Source organism: Oreochromis niloticus, linkage group LG3 (assembly GCF_001858045.2).
Source record: "Oreochromis niloticus isolate F11D_XX linkage group LG3, O_niloticus_UMD_NMBU, whole genome shotgun sequence".
In the NCBI taxonomy this organism is placed as follows: Eukaryota; Metazoa; Chordata; class Actinopteri; order Cichliformes; family Cichlidae; genus Oreochromis; species Oreochromis niloticus.
Window position 1 is genome coordinate 26,269,244 of NC_031967.2, and position 23,215 is coordinate 26,292,458.

General features: G+C 43.0%; 1 protein-coding gene and 1 long non-coding RNA gene across 2 annotated transcripts in view; one reads left to right on the forward strand and one right to left on the reverse strand.

Annotated features, from left to right (window-relative positions):
* The window catches only part of LOC112846236 (low affinity immunoglobulin gamma Fc region receptor III-like), a 700,124-nt gene that overhangs the window by 356,378 nt on the left and 320,531 nt on the right, over positions 1–23,215 (forward strand). The window lies entirely within an intron of this gene.
* LOC102078917 (uncharacterized) lies at positions 18,011–20,763 on the reverse strand. The gene is made up of 3 exons (XR_001223661.3): positions 20,530–20,763; positions 19,344–19,501; positions 18,011–18,910 (listed from the first exon to the last, which is right to left on the reverse strand). It is a non-coding gene; the product is annotated as an uncharacterized LOC102078917 (long non-coding RNA).

The window sequence follows — 23,215 nt, forward strand, 5'->3', positions numbered from 1 at the left end:
AACCTGAATTACTGTAACTCCATCACCATGAAGTATCGTAATATTATATTTCTTGTTTACACAAAAACAGATAAACCCAGGGCCTCACTGACAGCAGGAACAACAATCATACCAGTAGGGGGCAGTGTGACACTGACCTGCTCTGTGCAGAGCTCTGATGGATGGAAATATGAGTGGTTCAGACGAACCCAAAGAACCTCTGAAGGTAAAATCAGAGATCAACAAAACAGAGATATCAGAGTATCTCAAGGAGGAATCTACCGCTGCAGAGGAACAAGAGGAAACCCAGTTTACTACACTGATATAAGTGATGATGTCACCATTGAGATAACCTGTGAGTTCAGTAATTTATCTGTGAAGGTTCTCAGTCATCCAGGTCATCGTAGTCGAAGGAGTTTGCAAAGAAAAGCGTCTGGACTTCATTAAGTTGCTTGAAGACGTTTCACCTCTCATCCGAGAAGCTTCTTCAGTTCTAAGGTCAAATGGCCGAGAGTCCCAGATTTAAACCCAGTGGGAGTATCCCCCCAAAGAGGGACAAAGGACCCCCTGGTGATCCTCTAATCACATGAGCCAAGGTGTGAAAGCGGGTGTGGGACCTAATCAGCCAGGGTTTCGGGTGAGCTCATTGTGAAACCTGGCCCCACCTTGTCATGTGAATTCCTGAGGTCAGATGGCCCAGGATGTGAGTGGGCGTTAAGGCGTCTGGGGAGGGAACTCAAAACTGGATTATAGATGGCAGACAGTTGGTGGCTCTTCTATGTTGTGCCATGCGCTTGTGAAGTGGCTGTTTGGTCTCTCCAATGTAGAGGTCTGGGCATTCCTCGCTGCACTGTACAGCATACACCACGTTGTTAAGTCTGTGTTTTGGAGTTTTGTCTTTCGGGTGAACCAGTTTCTGTCTGAGTGTGTTGCTGGGTCTGAAGTACACTGGGATGTCGTGCTTGGAGAAAACTCTCCTGAGTTTCTCTGATACACCGGCTACATAGGGGATGACAACGTTGTTGCGTCTGTCTTTCTTATCCTCCCTCGCTGAAAGGATAAGACAGGTCCATTTCACTATAGATGCCCTCCAGATCAAGATCAGCCAGACTCTGCAGGAACTGGAAACCCTTCTACCCTCTCCAATCCTAGAAGAGGTTTACAAGTTTGTGGACAAGGCTCAGCGGGCCCAACACTCTCAAGGAAAAGAAAGACAACGCAGAAAATTCCACACCTTGCTTTCAAAAACCCACACCCCTCAGTCTGAACCCACACAACTCAGAGAAGAAAACACACCTGAAGACAGTCGGGAGAAATGGGTAAAGAACTTTTCAGACCGGAATCTCACTGAACCTGAAAAGAGGGTTTTAGCCAAAGGACTCAATTTCGTCATTTCTCCGCAACAGTTGCCCATAGTGGACCTCATCACAGCCACAGAAACCGCCATACGGATTAATAAATTATCACAGACAGAAGCAGAGCAAATCAGGATGAAAGTCTCAGCCACCCTCTCCAGTGCGAAAGTCCCTCCGTCTAACCTTACATTACAATATTACCAGCGGATAAGGGAAGGTGCACCGTGGTCCTAAACACAACAGATTACCACACAAAGATCACTACTCTCCTCAGTGACAACAACACCTACGAAGCTTTAAAGCGAGACCCCACAAGCAGCTACAAGAAGAAAGTTATAGCTTGCCTTCAAAACCTTGAAAAGGACAAAACCATTGACCGCATTACATATCACCGCCTTTATCCAGGGGATGCCATACCCTGCATTTATGGACTTCCTAAAATCCACAAGGAAGGGGTCCCACTCAGACCCATAGTCAGTAGCATAAACTCAGCTACTTACAACATTGCGAAACACCTTGCTACCATCCTTGCACCTCCAAGAACTCCACCGACTTCACCGACAAGGTCCAGAAACTTACCCTGGATCCAGATGAAACCATGGTGTCCTTTGATGTAGTCTCTCTCTTCACTTGCATACCCACCACGGAGGCAGTGGAGACTGTCAGAAAACGACTACAAGAAGACAGCTCCTTGGAAGACAGGACCAACTTCACACCCAATCAGATCTGCACACTGTTAGACCTCTGCCTCACCACAACATACTTCAAATACAACGAAGGCTTCTACAGACAAAAACATGGCTGTGCCATGGGCTCCCCCGTGTCACCTATTGTAGCCAACCTTTACATGGAGGAAGTGGAAAGGAAGGCTCTTGGCTCTTTCAAAGGAAGAGCACCCAGCCACTGGTACAGATATGTAGATGACACCTGGGTCAAAATCAAGACACAAGAAGTGGAATCCTTCACTGCGCACATTAACGCTGTGGATAAAAACATCAAGTTCACCAGGGAAGACACAAAGGATAACTGTTTGCCTTTCCTGGACTGCGCCATGCACATTGAAGAGAATGGCAACCTCAACATCGAAGTTTACCGGAAGCCCACACACACGGACCAGTACCTCCTCTTTGACTCCCATCACCCTCTGGAACACAAACTTGGAGTAATTAGGACCCTACACCACCGGGCAGAACTTGTTCCCTCTAAGCCTGAGGGAAAAAAGAAGGAACACACACACGTAAAGGAAGCACTCAAAACATGTGGTTATCCTAACTGGGCGTTCATAAAGTCAGCAAAGAGGCACAGAAAAGAAGATCAGACACCAGCGAGGGAGGATAAGAAAGACAGACGCAATAACGTTGTCATCCCCTATGTAGCCGGTGTATCAGAGAAACTCAGGAGAGTTTTCTCCAAGCACGACGTCCCAGTGTACTTCAGACCCAGCAACACACTCAGACAGAAACTGGTTCACCCGAAAGACAAAACTCCAAAACACAGACTTAACAACGTGGTGTATGCTGTACAGTGCAGTGAGGAATGCCCAGACCTCTACATTGGAGAGACCAAACAGCCACTTCACAAGCGCATGGCACAACATAGAAGAGCCACCTCCACAGGACAAGACTCAGCAGTCCATCTGCATCTTAAGGATAAAGGTCACTCTTTCGAGGATGCCAATGTTCACATATTGGACAGAGAGGACAGATGGTTTAAAAGAGGAGTGAAAGAGGCCATCTATGTCCACTGTGAGCGACCATCTTTGAACAGAGGCGGTGGTTTACGACACCAACTGTCTGCCATCTATAATCCAGTTTTGAGTTCCCTCCCCAGACGCCTTAACGCCCACTCACATTCTGGGCCATCTGACCTCAGGAATTCACATGACAAGGTGGGGCCAGGTTTCACAATGAGCTCACCCGAAACCCGGGCTGATTAGGTCCCACACCCGCTTTCACACCTTGGCTCATGTGATTAGAGGATCACCAGGGGGTCCTTTGTCCCTCTTTGGGGGGATACTCCCACTGGGTTTAAATCTGGGACTCTCGGCCATTTGACCTTAGAACTGAAGAAGCTTCTCGGATGAGAGGTGAAACGTCTTCAAGCAACTTAAAGAAGTCCAGACACTTTTCTTTGCAAATTCCTTTGACTATGATGACCTGGATGACTGAGAACCTTCACAGATAAATTACAAATGTAAATGTAAATTAATATACATTCACTCATGATTATCGAAAATACAATGTTAAGTTTTCTGCGTTGATTTCATGTTTCTATTTGTATCTCAACTGTTAATAGCTTTAAACAGTTTACAATAAAGTTGTTGTAAAACAACAACCCAACTGGCCTCAGATATTCAGAGGTGAGACGATCACTCTGACATGTGCGGCGGAACCGCGGAAAAGGGCTGTGTTTTTACCATCAGCTTGACAGCACCATTCCGTCTTTGCAGGGAAATGAGCCCGCCAGAGCTCTGTAGCAGTTGCGCCCGCTTCATAGTTTCTGGGATGCTTAGAACTCAAATTGCACTGCTGGAAAGAGTTTATTGGGATGCACATGCTGTTTTTTTTTTTTTTTCAAATTTGCATTATAATATTTATTTTGTTTTTCCTGCAGTATATAAAAATTGGTGTATCTCAAAAATAAAACTATGAAGACACTCAAAATAAATATCCTGTTGTTGGAAACTTTTTTGTATTTACAGTTTTGAGGGATAAATCTCTTAAATTTCCTAAACTAGAAATATATGTAAAAAAAACAAACAAACAAACAAAAACGATTTTACATTTTTTTCTAGTTTATTGCAATTTATGTAGTTTCATATTAATAAATTTGGGCTATAACGGTTGTATTGATGTATAGCAACTTGAAATGCTCCCAAAAATGGCACTACAGCAGGTAAAAATATAAAGATGAGCTCTGGCGGAATTGGTTCTATGGTAGGTCTTAAAGATGTCTGTCAGCCTCTCTCAGTTTTTCTCATCACTATTCAGTTTTAAAAACCTAACGATGTAACTACAGCCCAGCCCATGTAGCAGTATATTAATGACTAACTTTATATTGCAGTTGTTCTCCTGACTGAAGTTTGGTCCATTATCAACATCCTATCATGCAGTTACATTTGTTCCAAACCATCGGGAACCCTCATTGAGTGGAAAAAAAAAGTAGCGTTTATCCTCCAGCTTCACTGTGTTTATGGTAACCATAGCTGTGTAGCTAGCCACCACGCAGCACATCATTATATACCAGCTAGTCCAACTTCAGTAACCCTACAAATGCCACTGCTGTTTAGTTTTCTGTCTTCATTTATGTTGGAAGTGATGGCAGAGCTATACGTTTTAATTTTTGCTGTGGTGGTTAAGTTGCCAGATTTTTGGCTTCACGACCCTCCTTTATGGTTCGTGGAAGTCGAAACTCAGTTTGCTCTTCGTGGCGTTTCGGCCGACGACACGAAATACCATCATGTGGTGGCCTTGCTGGATCCGCTCTCCACGTTCACCGCTGGCCGCGAAGGATTACCACTCACTCACAGAAGAAGCGGATCACAGTCTCCCTGCCTACCAGGAGCTTTGGCATCCAGGCGATAGTTCCCGATTCACCGACTGCATCTCCCACACCACCACACATTCTTCCGGGGGTTCAACTCATCGATAGTGGCTGGGATCGCGGCACCGCGGCACCACAGAAAAGGGCTGTGTTTTTACCATCAGCTTGACAGCGCCGTTCCGTCTTTGCACGGAAACGAGTTCAGTAGCAGCCGCGCCTGCTGGCGGTAAGGAAAAGGTGCTCTTCATGATTCAATTCAATTCAATTCAATTTAATTTATATAGCGCCAAATCACAACAAAAGTCGCCTCAAGGCGCTTCATAGGTACAGAGAAAAACCTAACAATCCAACACGTTCTCACTCACAACTCGTCAAATGTGTGATGCATGATCAGGCTCCCTCTGCTTCACTTATCGATGCGCAGGGTACCCCCCTCGAGTCGATAATTGACATGCAGGGTCCTCTTATTGAATACTATAGAGCTCCTTAAACGTTGTTTATTGACGACAAGAGATTGCCGCGGAAGAGCCTGTTGTCCGTATATTTATATTGTGGCGAGCTCAGACAAGGAGGAGAGAGAGGTTTCGTTCGGTCTTGCTTCCCGTCGTGTTAGCCAGGGAGCACAGCCGTTTATTTATATCTGACGGAAGAACACTGCCGCTAACCAACTGCTCAGCGCAGCACCAGCACAACAACAACAGCAACACACAGGGCGCTCTCTCCCCCGGAAAACACACAGTCGCCGAGAGAGAGCGTCACCTGTAACTATGGCAACGTAACAACAAAACATGACTGTCAAAACAAAACCCCGAACAGCCCTGACCCGCTACATAGCCCCCACCTACGGGGTCAGTTGTCCCCGACAACCCCATTACCCAACACAAAGTCCTGCAAATGTCCAGGTGTCTTCTTCTGGCGCACCGGCCGATCTCGACCGGCGGGGGAAAAGTCACTCGGATCAGAACATGGGGTGCCACCAGCATCCTCTGCCCTGGCCTCTGCTGGAGCGAGCGGTCGGTATGGTGAGAGCCTGTCCTGGTGCAACACCACCATGCGCCCCGGGCCCGGCATGCGGATACGGTACACCACTTCTGTTAGCCGCTCCACGACCTCCGCCGGCCCTTGCCAGTGACTGCAGAGTTTGGGGGACACTCCTCTCTTGCGAACCGGGCAGTACACCCAAACCTTGTCGCCACTTGGTGTCGTAGGCTCTTTTCTCTCGTACTCTGACGCTGGCCTGTGCCTGGCGGGTGTAGTCATGAACCACCTGCAGCCGCTCCCTCAGCCTCCTGTAGTAGTCCATCTCTGGCCCACCGTCAATCTCCGGCTCGGGGGGGGACCCGAACACCAGATCCACAGGCGTCCGGAGCTCCCACCCAAACATCAAAGCAGCAGTTGTGCACTGGCTGGACTCCTGGACCCCAGTCCGATACGACCAAAGGACCAGGGGCGGATGTCGGTCCCAATCCCGCTGGTGACGACTGGTGAGAATGGCGAGCTGGGTGGCCAGCGTGCGGTTAAAGCGCTCGACCAAGCCGTCGCTTTGCGGGTGGAGCGGTGTGGTTCTCGTCTTCTCCACCCCCAGCTGCCGGCAGATCTCTCCGAAGACCTTCGATTCGAAGTTACGCCCCTGGTCACTGTGGAGCTCAGCCGAGACCGGCTTCTCCGCCGTCGTCGTTGCACTCTGGTCTGGCACCGCATAGGCCTCTGGCCACTTTGTGAAATAGTCCATAGCCACCAACACATACCAGTTCCCTGACTCCGCAACAGGGAAAGGCCCTAGGACGTCCACTCCCACTCGCTCCATCGGGGCCCCCACCAGGTACTGCTGAAGGGGGGCAGTGGAGTGTTGAGTCGGGCCCTTCTGTGCCGTGTAGGTGTCACAGCAGTGCACGTGAAATTCCACATCCCGTCGACAGCCAGGCCAGTAGAACGTCCCCTGAGACGGCGTAGAGTTTTGGCATTCCCATAGTGGCCAGCCCCCACCAAGCCGTGGACAAGCTCGAGCACCTGCGACCGCAGCGACCGAGGCACCAACAGCTGCAGGAGATCTTTGCCTTGACCGGGGGGCCGCCATCTCCGGTACAGGAGGCTGTCATGGGTCTCCAGGTTGTTGTACTGGGAGTAGTAGGCCTTCACTTCGGGCTCCTGTCCCGACACCCCCGTCCAGTCTGGGCGTTGCGCCGCCTTCAGCCAGGCCCCCACCTGAACCAACGTCGGGTCGGCCTCCTGCTCCCGCTTCAGCTGCTGCGTGGTCAATGGGAGCCATCCCCCTCCGCTGGCTGTGGCCTGAGCAGTAGCCACCCCCAGAGCCTCCTGGGCCCGCTCCTCCTGTCGCAGACAGTAGCGGCACTCGACGGCCATGCAGGGCCGTCTGGCGAGGGCATCAGCGTTGCCATGCTGTTGACCTGCCCGATGCTGGATCTCGAAGTTGTAGCCCTGAAGGACCTCCAGCCAGCAGGCCACCTGACCTTCTGGGTGTTTGAAGTTCAGGAGCCAAGTCAGAGATGCATGGTCAGTGCGCAGGAGAAACCGGCAGCCGTGCAGGTATGGCTGGAAGTGCCGCACCGCTAGCACTACGGCCAGCAGCTCCCGCCGGGTCACGCAGTAGTTCCTCTCGGCTCGCCCCAGAGCACGGCTGAAGTATGCCACCACTCATTCTCCGGCCTCGTCCTGCTGGGAAAGGATGGCCCCGACTCCTACATTGCTAGCGTCAGTGTCCACAATGAAAGGTTGCCGGGCGTCGGGGTAGGCCAGGACTGGGCTCTGGTGAGGGCCTCCTTCAGCTGTGCAAAAGCCGCAGCGCAGGCATCACCCCAGCCAAACGGCTGGCCCTTGTCAGTCAGGCGGTGGAGGGGGCTGGCTATCGTCGCGAACCCCTTGATGAACCGACGGTAGTAGGAGGCTAGGCCCAGGAAGCTCCGCAGTTCTTTGACGTTTGAGGGGGTCGGCCAGTCCCGGACTGCAGCCACCTTTGCGGGATCGGTGGCGATACCTTGAGCGCTGATCACATGGCCTAAGAAGTGGTCTCTCTCACCAACAGCCGGCACTTGTGAGAGGTAGGGCTCTAGCGGGGTTAGCCCGTTGTATTTCGGTACCTTAGCTGGCGTTGTAGGCATAACTGCTCGCGGTTGGGGGCTCGGTGGATCGGTCGACAGAGGCAGCCCATGAAGCATTGCCCTAGCGTCTGTCGCGACTGGCCGCCGCCGCGGTGCGCTCGTGCCGTCAGGACCCGTCGGGGGACTTACATGGCCGCTCGCTTCCTTTCTCTTCAATCGCCAGCTTCCCAAGCAGCGAATGCTCTCCTCGACAGCTTGCTCCAGCCTCCAAATGTCTCTCTCCATTACGGCCAGGGTGAGCCATCCCACTTCTGACACCAATGTGGCGAGCTCAGACAAGGAGGAGACAGAGGTTTCGTTCGGTCTTGCTTCCCGCCATGTTAGCCAGGGAGCACAGCCGTTTATTTATATCTGACGGAAGAACACTGCCGCTAGCCAACTGCTCAGCGCAGCACCAGCACAACAACAACAGCAACACACAGGGCGCTCTCTCCCCCGGAAAACACACAGTCGCCGAGAGAGAGCGTCACCTGTAACTATGGCAACGTAACAACAAAACATGACTGTCAAAACAAAACCCCGAACAGCCCTGACCCGCTACAATATATTTCCGAAATCACACTGTAGGGTGTACTGAACACAATATATTATATAATGTAAGCAACTACCTGAGAAACAGCAAATACAGCAGATAAATTAATTATAGGCTATTACTTTTGTATCGTTTATTGCATTTATGGAGGAAGAGGTGTATGCTGGGTAATGGCACAGCTAGCGACCGGGTGACTTTATTCACCCGCTTCGGCTGTTATCAGTCCATACAAGAGGCGTTATTAGCAGAAATCAGTCCCATAGATATGGACCATCTCCACCTGCTAGATTGTTCAGAAGGTTGTTATCATCCATCCAGATGGAGGATCACTAACAGGAGCGTGGGAAGACTCCAGAATCCACTCTGGCTGCAATCCGGTGGATACAGCAGTGTTTACAGGTAAGGCCATTTAAACGGACAGCATTTATAGAATGACTATTAAAAGTCAGCGAGTGTCAATAATGTTAATGTGGTTATGTTAGTAACACACCGAGTGCTAATATAACAGCTTTAAGATGCATTTGTAGATATTATTACGTGTTTTACCGTCTTTATGGTGCTAGCTTAAAGTTACGGTGTAAACGTTAGCTTATATTGTAGTAAAGCTATTACTGTTTAAACGATGTTAGGACAGAAATATTAGCTTCTGTCATGACTGATGAAGTTACTAGTTAATAAAGTTTCCAGTAAAGTGATTAATCGCAGCCACAGATTGACAGTAAATATCTCGATTAGCTTCAATGCATCTGTAATAAATATGTGCAAGTTTCAGTGCTTTGTTTAAACTGTATGATACTTATACTGACCCAGGGTCAGTGTAAAATACAATCCTAGCTGTGTGAACAAAGTCTGGCTCCTTAAATCCTGCATGACAAACCTCAGGATGCAGGTTATTATTACTCTTTCCTGCTGGCACACCTGTCACACCTGAGAGTCAGCTAGAAACTTACAGTGACATGGACATCATGCAAAGACTGCCAGACTCTGTAATACTGTAAATCAGCAGTCCCCAACCTTTTTTGCCTCACGGACCGGTTTATGCCCGACAATATTTTCACGTACCGGCCTTTAAGGTGTCGCAGATAAATACAACAAAATAAAACTAATACCGGTACCGAAAAAAGAAGATTTATTCATAACACACGTGAAAAGACCCAGGAAAACCGAGTTAACGATAAAAATGATAACAAAATAACGCTGAAAACCGATAAAAACCCTGAAAACCATACATTTCACACCTGAGCCTCAACTCTCGCGGCCCGGTACCAAACGACTCACGGACCGGTACCGGTCCGAGGCCCGGGGGTTGGGGACCGCTGCTGTAAATGATCAGTGATTCAGGTTAACACTAAACTTTAAACAGTACCTCTGTGTCTCTATGTGTGCTGAACATCTAGAATCAGATTGAGTCAGGCTGCATCAGCTGAAGCTGTTATTTGTATATATCAGTAGTTTTTAATTCAGGTGTGGGGAAAATACGTAAGACTGCAGTGAAGCGATGCACCAGATTAATCCCTGGCCAAATGTATCGTACTTAAATCAGACTACTGATCCAGCCACATCAGCCTTTTGTGAGGTCTGTTTAAAGTAGACTTAAAATTAACTGCAGGTTCCTGAGAGGTGGACTGTGAGCACGGAAACACATGTTCATACATCCAGCTGCAGCAAGCTTACATTAATTTTAAATAGATTTGTTACTCTGATGTCTGTCTCTGTGTTAGTCCTCTGACAGACTGGTGACCTGTCCAGGTGTGCTCTACCTATGACTACTGGGACAGGCTCTAGCTCCTGTAATAGAAATTTTCTATTATTCTCATCTGAAGTTGTTAAGAGATTTTCAAATGTTTCAAGTATTATTCCCACTTCCATTTGTACGTTATTGAAAGTTTATCTTTAATTTCAGTGTTAATAGTTGTTTACCCATTTATTCTTTCCATTTAATCGTATTTTATGATTTTACTGTTTCACTGAAGTGAAGCTGAAGTAAAGACAAAAGCATAGTGTTCTCAGATATGATTCACCCAGTACATTTCCTCTGCACCTGGTTCTCTACGAGCCGTTTCACTCCCAGGAAGGGGAGAGCAGGACGTTCTTATCTACACTCCCAAATACCAAGAGGGGCCTGTTCTTCAGAATCACACACACAGACAGACACACACACACACACACACACACACACAGAAAGCGGCATATATGTGATATTTAGTGATTATCTACAGAACACACACACCCAGCTAAACTGGAACAAACCTGTTTCTCAGAGGCAAATCTTTGTCTCCTCCTTAAACAGTTGAAGCCACTATGTGACTATAAATAAAACCTCTGCCTGCGCTCGGTGTGGGATCTCCTCGAAATCTCACCCAGCGTGCGCACGTTGTTACCATCCAAACTGTTTTGAATGTCTTTATTTCGCCTGAAGAATGTCTTGTTCAAATATTTACTCTTTACAGAAGTATTTAAGTGCTCATGCATATGCTTAGTTGTGACACTGTTATAGACTGTTCAGTGAAAGTTTCTAAAACTAGATGAACTTACTTCAGCATCAGCAGTTTGAGAAAATAACTCCTTTTACAGGTGCTGATAAGGCCAAGGGCACAAAACAGCTTAACCATTGATCTGTTAGGTTTCATAGCGAGGCGCGTGAAGTGTGGTACGATCAGTTTGTAACTTCCTCCCTCTTCCTTGGAATGCATAAAGGAGTGGGAGCACCACTTCTGTGGCAGAGCTGACATGACTGTGAACTGTGATGTTTGATGTGTGTTTGCTCTCCTGCGCGCAGTAATAAATAGTTTGATCACAGCTCTTTCTGTGTTGCAGACTTTATTTACAAAATTCCACGACACCCCCCCCACTGTGAACATGAATTGAATATTCAGAAGAAAATGAATGGATAGACTGACATTTGTTTAAATAGTTCTAGAAATCTGAGCTGTTGGTGTGTCCTTGGATTGTGTGGTAATAATATTAGAGCTGGCAATCTTTCTTACTGAATCTCTATTATGAGTCATGTTACCTGAGATTAATTCTATGTTTACCTGACAGCCTGGACAAATGTGCTGTGTGAGGGATGTAAATGAAATCAGATCTTAACTGCTTACATTTAAGGAGCCTGGTCATATTTAATTGTAATATGAACCAATGATTTTCTGATTGCTGATTCCAAGAGAGTCTTTGTGGAAATCCTGTTTGGCTTTTTGTCATTTTAATTCTCTTTTCCGTTTGCCAGAACAGTTCTCCACAGTCACTGTCCACATGGGTCAGTGGGACCAAGAAGCACACTGCTAATGTGTGGACTCTGACCAGCAACATCCAGCAAGACCCAAGCAGCGTTTTCTATCTCCCAGCTGGAGTTTTTTGTTTGTCTGTGACTGGAGAGTCAGATTTTTGTTGAAGCTGGAGGAACAGCCTCACACTTGCAGAGGTAAGTCAGTTTGCAGAGATCCCTCCCACCCTGGCTTTTATGTGCTAGATTTCTTATCTGAAACAGTAATATTTCACTGACTGCTGCTTATACCACAGGTTAACACACGCTACTGATCCCTGATGGGAGAATCATCACCTCTGCCAACAAAGAAGCCTGCTGGATATTTGTTTGCAGGCTGATGATGGGACATCATGCTCTGCATCTTCAAAGTTTGTCTCTTGATTATTATTCATACACAGTAATGTGAAGCATGCTCATATCTAGTATAACTGAACCAACGTGGTGCTCTTCATTTATGGAGGCTGTTGAGTCTGAATGTTGGATGTTGTGTATCTCGTGTTCTCTGGGCTTTGTTGTCCTCAGTCTTTTTGCAGGATCAGAAAACAAAACCAGGAGGCCTGTAAATGTTTCTTCTCCAGTTGGATGATGATAAGACTGTGACACGGGATGCCACCTTTAGTCTTGTGATGAAGCAAAGCTCAGGAAGAAGTGTGGTTAAATGGTACCCACATGTGTGCTGCTTGGAAGGATGTACAGGGGCACCTGCAGCCAAATCCAAGCCGCCTCAGGTTAGTTGTAGTTGCAGAATGCTATAGGACTGAGACAGCTGAGGCATCAAATGTTTGATTAAATGGATGAAAAAGAGAAGTTTCTTCCCTATAATTATCACTTTTTAAAATATGTAGCAACTTCAGGTCTGTCAGCGTGCTGAGGTCACAGAAACAAGAAAAGCAGCTTCAGACTTCAGAGTGTTGTTTACAGTTTTCTGTCATCATGATCTCCCCTGAAGTTTATCACTATTAGCCAAGCAGTAAGTCCACAGTACTGTAATGAAGATTCTGACTTTGGTCATGGTTGCATAATATTTTAATAATATACAATTATTTTTTGTAATTCATATTTTTTCTGTTAATCAAAAATTTACTTTGTGAAATTTGTATTTGAGAATGCAGAATGTGACAATATATAGTTTGGTTCAATATTTAATTTCTTTCAGTTGCAATTGTTAAATGAAAAAAATAAAAATATATTCTAATTTAGCAAACTAATTTATCAAATATATATATACATTATACATATGTGTATATATATATATATATATATATATATATGTACACACACACACACACACATATATCTGTATTAGTTTTAATACATTAATTTGACACCTGTATTGAAAATACCATATTGTATTCATACAGAATCAATATGTTATCATTGTCTGTGTGTTCACTGATTGCTGAAACTAAGAGCTACTTTGATCTGTTTAGATCTAAAGTATCCAAAGTTGAGCTCTAATGTTTCTTCACCCTTGTGTGTGTGATATGTGATTTCCTACATGCTGGCAGAGCAGAGCAGCAGTTTGTGCTCACAGATGGTGACGGTGTGGAGAGACGGTGGTGTTTCCTCAGAAGAACTAGCAGAGTCACAAAGAGCACCAGTCCATCTCACCACCTTGACTTGCTGACTGATGCTCGTCTGCACTGCACAGAGGAAATCAACTGACCGAGGTTTGTCCAGTGCAGTGTTATGAAATGTATATTTGTTTTATGCTTACAGATATGTTTTTCTTGACAGAGGCTCTGCAGAGGTTAGACAAAGAAAATATGTGCTTTACATTTTACTGTGATTTACTGGGATATTTGTTGCCTGATGTTCAGCAGGAATGGAGAAATGGAATCAAAGGAACATGTTTTTGATGTTTTTGTAATGATGTAAGTAAATCTTCAATATTATTTATTTGCTTGGTTATATTAGGAGTGTTTCTGAGTGAGGGAGAGAGGAGTCATCATCCAGGTAAAGTGACGTGGATCAGTGGATACACTTGTCTCCCCTTTAAAGGAGATACTCTTAGAGAGAGACGATCCGAGTCATCCTTAAATGTTAGTGCTTTCAAATACACAAACATTTTTAAAGGACAAAAATGAACATCCAACTTTGACTGTAACAAAAAATAAATCTTTGCATGTGTGTTTTCAAACTCTCAGATGGGCTGGATATCACTATTGGACTGTGTAACCTGCCGGAGCAGCACTGAATGATCACCACACGTGAGCATATTCCTGCAACATTCAGCAGCTTTGCTTTTGGTAAGTAGAGTTACCTAACTACAGTAACTCTAAACACATGCCATCCATTTCTAACGGCCTGGTTACTTCCTGTCAGTTATTTTAGAAACCATGTGGTCACCTGACCTAACACTGTTTCTTCTTCTTCCCCTTAATGTTGAAATGTCAAATGTCAACCAGCTGGAGAGGAAACTAAACCAGTACTGGGATGTTTAACCAACACGTGCCAGACGCTGTTCCTTCATGGTGACATCATCAGAGACAGCCCCGCCCACCTCGCCATTGATCATGATGATTATAATGATGACAGCGAGCGCAACTAAGATTGTAAAAATCCACGACCAGAATGTTTAGATGCTTTCTAATTATTAATGAATACTGAGAGCCTCTTTCTGTGTTTTGTCTGGGGTTTTTTTACCTCATTTGTTACTAACAAAGTTCACCAAACTCACAGTTTACATTCTGTATGTTTCCATCTTTACCAGCCACACTCTTAACTGCAATTAAGAAAACAATCCTTAGAAATCGTTGCTTTTCTCTTTTGTAATTGATGATAATTCAGTGAATATATTGTGCTGCTTCCTTTTGTTTCGTCTCACATTGCTTTAAGTTTTTCAGTGTCCAGTTATTTTTTACTGCTGTTTGAATTCTCTGTATGTTTGACCCTGTAGACTGTTTAATGGACTGCTTGTCCTTTTGTTTGTAACCGACGCCTGTTTTTGACTAAAGATTTGGATTTCTAACTTTAACACAGCCTCTGCGTGTCCTCCCTTTGTGTCCTCTTCCTCTGTGAATGTGTTGCATGTGTCACAGATTCATTTATTAACAGCTTTCCCACAGTGAGTTGCATCAGCATTCATTCACAGCACATTTCAGAAGGATTCAGATTAATACAGTGATCTTATAGTCAGAATTATCCTGACAGACTGCCACTGTAAATTATCTTTCATCAGGTCAATTTTAAAGTTCAGTATTTCAAAGCAGGTGTTATGAAGAATCATATTGGCATTAGGACTGTAACAATATGTACTAACAAAGTCAAAGTTTTTTAATTATGTTAGAATATTGGAAGACAATCAACTTTTAGTGTTTTCTGCATATTAATTATACTGAAATAGAGACGGTGACCATAACTGTACAGAAGCACTAAACAACTGACAATCTAACAGACATTACTGGCCTGAGCCGTCATGCACAGTGAGTCTGATCCTGTGCTGTGAGAGTCTGACAAGCATGTTTCTGGTCAGTTTGGAAGAAATAACATCACAATGTTGATCTTTTTTTAATATTCCTTTTACAACATAAACTGTGATCAAAGCTACTTATGTTCACAGCATGTAATAATAGTGACAGTCCAGGGCATTGTGGTCTGTTGAGCTAGGGTTAGGGTTAGCAATTCAGACATATGTAATCAATACTACTCTTGCTGGATATAACAAACACCTAGGAATTCATATTATAATTTGATTTTCATGAAATATTCATATTCAGTATCAGTCATTTTATATTATAACCACGTATCCACCCAGGCTCATGGTGGGGCAGGGCTCTGTCCTGGGATGCTTGAGTGAAAGGTAATGTACACCCTGACCAGGTATCCAGTCTGTCACAGTTGTTTTCAATATTTGTTTAAAAAATATGAGTGAAAACAAAAATTCAACTAGGATTCTTGCGTATGATGGATGAAGTCTGTCTTTGTCTGTATTGTCCAGCTGATCCATGAAACCCCCAGCAGGTGAACCTTATTCATGACATGGTAACAATGTAAAAAATTAAACAGCCACAGTCTAAATGTAAAGTGCATTCTAAACTCCTCTTCAATAAATTATATGGATGTGCAGTGAGTCATTCAGGACTGTAAAACGTGAACTACAGAACCCAGAGTCTTCATCATTAAATCTCTGGTTGCTTCATTTTTCTATCCTATATCAGATACTTTAAAGGTTTTAGTAAAGTTGCATTCTCATGGTGAGGCAAAGTGTTTTATGTGTGTGTGCGTGTGTGTCATGAACGGCTATAAAATGCCTTTAATTACAGAACAAAGCGGGGTTTGAGTTCAAGTTACGGCAGACTGTGGCCACCCTAGTCCACAGCAACCACCATAGCAACAGCCTAGCATGTCTTTAAAAACATATTCTTTATGCATAACTATCAAAAACGTGAAATGATTTGCAAAGCGTGAAAGTGTTACAGCAGCAGAGAGCTATGGCGGTATCTTTGGAAGCTGTTTACATAGCTAATAATATACGATGTAACCATGGAGACAGTCAGTCACGTAGCTAGCGGTACAGGTTTACTACAGTGAATAAGGTGATTGTGTGCACAGCGTCCACACGCTGCAGAGGGTAAAGACATTACTTCAGTATTGTTTTATATTTATATATATTTGCCTTGTGTTGACCATCACCTCAGGTTCACCATTACAGTTTCAGCATACAAATGTACACTGTCTAAATATGAACACATTCAAAAAAATCATGTCTCAGAAATAGGCACAGCTGTTCATGTTTGTCATTATAGGTTTTATTTGTAAGAAAATTGTGAACTTCATATTGTGTATCAAGTCAAAGAACATTTGACAAGTCTGAGTCATGCCTTTGCCCAATGAGAGCTGGAATAAATATATTTATTCCAGCTCTCATCCTGACAGTTACAGTTGAAACAGTAGAGACAGGTAGTGTAGCTGCCCACTTGGAATTACCACTCATAACGCAGAGAGCTTCGACTGATGCAACTTTATTCTCTCCTCTTTAAACCACTGACAATATGGCACCGTGAAAACTATAAAGATGCACAAACAAATACCATTAAACATTCAAGTAGAAAGTGCAGAAATGTTCACATTTTACCATAGAAACTTATTTTGATTAACTCAAATAGTGACATTGACATAAATCAATAGTTTTTAAACTATTTATGTTACAGCATTTAATAAAATGAATTAACAACAACCTTTCTGTCTCTTAAATACATAAACAATCATTCGCAATCATTAAACCAACCTCTTTCTGCTTCCAAGGGTGCTAATCATGCTGAACCAGCTAGCCAACCTCCTCCATGCACATCTCTTAGCCAGTCTTTCCACACCACAAACAAATGACATGCATATACAATAAAAAACGAATTCAACCACATTGTGTAAACTTTCAAAGTTATAGCATGTGACAGGTAAATAAAAAACATAGTTTTGCATGAGTATTTTCAAAAAATAAACGTTTTTACTCACTCTGAAGCAACGTGTTTGTGTCGTTTCACTGAGAACAGAACAGGAAGTCTGACACAATAAAAGAGGAAGTGCTAAGGTACTCTTCAAAATAAAAGCGCAAAGTAAAGTGGCTTTGCTGGCATTTACAGGTAGAAATGGGATCAGATTAATCTTTGCTTAGTCAGATACCTCCTGTGTTCAGTCCATCGTATTGAAAAACAAACAATAGCACGATCTGTGTGATTTTGCATCCATTTCCAAATTGTAGTCAAGCAGCCCAGTCTCATAAATAAGTAACAGAAATGTCTCTAATGTAGACGTGTACAGTGTAGTGTAAGCATTAAAAGACCATAAAGGAAACACTAACATTTATGTGAAACTAATTGTAATAAAAAATGAACAGGTGCTTTATAGATTTAAAAGAAAGAATCTGAAAACAACACTTTTTTGGTCTAAGTGGTCAAAGTAGAAAACAGAACTGATGTTCAAGAACAAACCGTAGCTGCACTGATATTACACATCTCGATCGTTGTGGTGAACAATGTTGCTTTTAAAACCACATGCAGTGTGTGACCATGACTGTTCACTGAGACCATGAACGCCACTTCGCTGAAGCATTCTTCTTCTTCTTGCCATCAAAATGGAAGCAGAAAGAGCACGAGCTGCTTTGAGGAAAAAGCAGAACATATGAGCTGAAACCATTAAGATAGAAACAATCGTTCAATGCAGTGTCTCAGGTAGCTTAGCCTGTTACAACTGTTGATACAAGCTAAATATAGTTAACACAGTGTCAGGGAACTCCAGTGTGGGAACTAGTGGCTTTAGGTTTGTAGTCATTTAACTTTCATCCATTCATTCATTTAATTCAGGAGGAAGAAATGTCAGGTTGGTGCAGGCTGGTTACATGCATTTGGTCCCATGCTGTCTTTAACTAAATGACTTGGTTCACTTCATGGCTGGGCTGTATGTGGGGTTATATCATGTTATTTGGGCAGGAGTACCTGTCCCCTGTTAGGCTTAGAAAGTTTCTCCATAAGCAGAGCTTCTAACTCTTATAGCTTTTAGCACATCTGTAGCTGTGCAGGCTGACAGGTTTTTGATGGCTCTTTCTACCCCACACTGGTTGTGAGTGTGTAAATAGCCCCACTAGTTCTTTTGGGTTGCAGTTAACTTGGGAGGAAGGGGTGGATCTGCCAGGACTAGATGAATAACAATTATCTGGGATACATAAATTTCATAATGCATGCATATATCTCTATCAATTAAACCTGGCCTGAGGGCTGCCATTTTTTACATTCAGTTGTTTCTCTTAGAAATGTTGGATCTAAATAATGAATGTGTTACAGTTAAAGTGAAACACTGGTCAGTGTAAATGGCTCATTGGGACAAAGAAACCTTTAAATTAAATACCATCACCTGATATCGAGTGTCAAACAATATCAAAGCTGTAAAAGCTGTTTACAGTCAGAATTTATAAAAACTATGATTGTAAATAAATTCAAACAAGTGAGCTTTTCTCTTTGTGCTGAATATCAACACTGTGACTTCTTAGCCTGTAAGCTTCACATCAGCACAGTTGTAGAAGCCGTCACTCCAAATGTCTTTTGATAACAAGAAAAAAATACCTTTTCAGTCCACGGCCTGAAGTTCTTCTCCAAACATCTTCTGCCATCGGCTTTGTCTGCTGGTTTGAAGACAATAAACCACAAAAAAGATGATTTAGTCACTTTGTCTGCATCATGCAGCTCGAATGTGTCGTGTAACGATGTTGAATAGACGTCGTTATCCCTCTGCTGTGTCAGTAGGATTGTACTGTACAGCATCTCATTCATATGTGAGGAATGCTAATGTAACACGATAACAGACGTCTGGTCTTACATCATTAAAATATAAAGGGAAGGAGATATTTAGATATTTTTATATTTATATTATATTTTATAGCTGACAGATATTACTAAATAGATAGAATTTACTAAATGGTTGATGAACATGAAAAATATGTCCATAATCACAAATGACCATGAGAGCCAGTAGAATTAATTCAACTGGACACTCAAAAGACGTCCTTAAATGTCCTTTAAGTGGCAGAACAGATGAACAAACAGTTAATCTCTTACTTGAGATGAAATCTGCTCAGCTACTTTGAAAACAGCTTCTAACTGGTTCCTCCTTTAACAGGATGACTGCTCAGGGGTAAGGCCACGATGCAGTCCAGCAACCTTTATGGTTCTGCTTTGATTCACCAGGAACTATTAGGGAAACCTTTCAGCGCCTCCTGTGAAAGACAAAGGGATAAATACAAACATTTATTAACATGTTCCACAGTCTTCCAGTTCGATTTTCTCATCCTGTGGACAACAACGTACAGAGATGCAGGTATATTGTTAACTTTTGTAAGGTTTCTTTACTGAACACATTCAGCTGCAGCTCCACTGTGATCCTGAACTGGATAAGCACTTAAGAAAATGTGTCAATACATGCACATACATCAGCTTACTATATTTATCCAAACAGACTGGACCAATAATGCTTCACTGAGTTAGAGACTTTAACAGACTCTTCTATGTAAGAATGTCTCGTGCTGATATACCAGCAAACTTGACAACAAAGATTTTTCAGACTACATGTAGCTGTCCTCTATGTCAGCTAACACATTTACATTCATGTCACACTTATTTCTGCTTTCCCATTTTGTCATTATTACTTACATTTTGATTGGATACCTTGAGTTTGTAAATGATCAGATTACATAATTGGAATACAATGTATCCAATTCAAGGTCACGGGAGGATGAAGCCTATCCCAGCTGATACAGGAGAAAGACAGGCTGCCAGTTTATCGCAGGGCTAAGACAATACGTGTAACAGAAAATCCACTTAAATGTTTGATATTTCTAATAATAATCATAATTATGACTATTATTTAAAATATTATTTAAAGGTTTCTTTATAACCAAAACAGGACAAACAATTGCCTTCATTTAAGAAGTACATTCATACAGAGATAATCTATGGAAACACACTAGTTCACCCTTTGGGAGGAATCAGTTCCTGTGAAACATTTCTGTAAATGAACATCGTGGAGACTGAATGAAATGAGTTCTTCAGGTGACTCAGCAGACCCACACTGACAAATGAAACTTCTGTGGAAGAAGAATCTGGATTTTTTTGATTTCCAATCCAGTTAAACTATTAACGATTAAGCAACAGTGCTCATCTTTGCTCTTCTGAAATCTGTGTTAAACAACAACAAACATAAATAACATAAGTAGCAAAAATACAGCTGAGTAGAGGCTTTACAAACCACCAGCAGCCATAATGCTAAATTTTAATCTTCAAATGTTTCTGAGCCGTCTTCAACCAGTTTTTAACACAGAAAAGTCCCACAGTCAATGCAGCCTGACTCAATCCTAGATGTTCAGCACACACAGAGACACAGAGGGACTGTTTAAAGTTTAGTGTTAACCTGAGTCACTGATCATTTACAGTATTACAGAGTCTGGCAGTCTTTGCATGATGTCCACGTCACTGTAAGTTTCTAGCTGACTCTCAGGTGTGACAGGTGTGCCAGCAGGAAAGAGTAATAACAACCTGCATCCTGAGGTTTGTCATGCAGGACTAAAGGAGCCAGGCTTTGTTCACACAGCTAGGATTGTATTTTACACTGACCCCGGGTCAGTATAAGTATCATACAGTTTAAACGAAGCACTGAAACTTGCACATATTTATTACAGATGCATTGAAGCTAATCGAGATATTTACTGTCAATCTGTGGCTGCGATTAATCACTTTACTGGAAACTTTATTAACTAGTAACTTTATCAGTCATGACAGAAGCTAATATTTCTGTCCTAACATCGTTTAAACAGTAATAGCTTTACTACAATATAAGCTAACGTTTACACCGTAACTTTAAGCTAGCACCATAAAGACGGTAAAACACGTAATAATATCTACAAATGCATCTTAAAGCTGTTATATTAGCACTCGGTGTATTACTAACATAACCACATTAACATTATTGACACTCGCTGACTTTTAATAGTCATTTTATAAATGCTGTCCGTTTAAATGGCCTTACCTGTAAACACTGCTGTATCCACCGGATTGCAGCCACGCTCCTGTTAGTGATCCTCCATCTGGATGGATGATAACAACCTTCTGAACAATCTAGCAGGTAGAGATGGCCCATATCTATGGGACTGATTTCTGCTAATGTGGCACTATGTTAAAGACATTGACATGAAAATAGTAGCCCCCCATTTTATTTTATACTCAAAGACACTTTCTTTTAGTAAGGCCACTGCAATGTCAGTTTTACTGTTATATAAGTTCCGCCAGCAGAGGGCGCTCGGTCCTGTACGCATCGGTAGCTGACGCTACACTAGAAGAAGTAGTGTCAGTGGTGAAGAGGCAGCGTATGGCCTGCGCGCCAAAGAGAACTGATTGTCATATTTTTCTGTTTTTACAGGTAAGCTGGGTGGTTGATAATATAACACAGATGTTATAAAAGTGACAGACAGCAGTGGCGATTAATGATAAATGTCTGGTTTGTGGCGAATGTTAAACTAGAGAGCTAATTTCCAAGTTGATCCTGTTGTTGGCCTGTGCCGATCCAAGTGTTAGATTGTACCGAAATTCTGTGAGCTCGGTGCAGGTATTTTTGGGTTAAAGTCACAAGATATATATTTTGCACAATAAGAGAAAATGTGAATTGCTTTATGTTTAGTTCATGAAGAGTGAATGCTGTAAAAAATATGTTAAGAAAAACATTTTTTTGAAAGAGATCGAGTTTAATAAATACAGTTAAGAAGACAGGTCCATAAATAGATTAAAACAGTAGTAAAAAAACAATATAAAACTGTAATCAGAGTTCACTATGTTATTCATGTGTATAGTAAAATGTATTTTTGTGATTTAAGCAGTTTATCAAGTGGTGCATATGAATATGAAACTGTAAAAGTTACTTGTATAAAGTAATGTTTGCTACACTAGAAGAAGTAGTGTCAGTGGTGAAGAGGCAGCGTACGGCCTGCGCGCCAAAAAGAACTGATTGTCTTATTTTTCTGTTTTTACAGTTTTTCTGTAAAATAAATATGTTGCACAGGAGATGAGTTGGCCCATCATTTCAGCGGTGTAACACTAATAACGCCCATTGTATGGACTGATAACATCCGAAGCGGGTGAATAAAGTCACCCAGTCGCTAGCTGTGCCATTACCCAGCATACAACACTCCCTCCATAAATGCAATAAACAATACAAAAGTAATAGCCTATAATTAATTATCTGCTGTATTTGCTGTTTCTCAGGTAGTTGCTTACATTATATAATATATTGTGTTCAGTACACGTCACTACAATGTGATTTCGGAAATATATAAATATACGGACAACAGGCTCTTCCGCGGCAATCTCTTGTCGTCAATAAACAACGTTTAAGGAGATCTATAGTATTCAATAAGAGGACCCTGCACGTCAATTCCCCTGCGCGTCGATAAGTGAAGCAGAGGGAGCCTGACCATGCATCACACATTTGACGAGTTGGGAGTGAGAACGTGTTGAACAATCATATGACCCCCTATGAACAAGCACTTTGGCGACAGTGGGAAGGAAAAACTCCCTTTTAACAGGAAGAACCCTCCGGCTGAACCAGGCTCAGGGAAGGGCGGCCATCTGCTGCGACCAGTTGGGGTGAGAGAAGGAAAACAGGATGAAAGAGGACTCACGCTTGGGGACACGTTTTCTGGTTGACTCTGACACCTAGAAGAGCCTTGGGAACTCTTGTGTTGTCTTTGCATACCATATATTATTTAATCTTTAAAAAAAATGGAGATTTCCCGTGCACCGCATGAGAGAGCCCAAGTACCACTAGTGGTACGCATACCACCCTTTAAAAAACAAAAGACTGGTCTAATATTTCTGGAGTTTCAACACTGTACTTCCATCACTGTGTTGTTTGTTGTCTGGGTCTTCTGCTCTTACTGTATTTA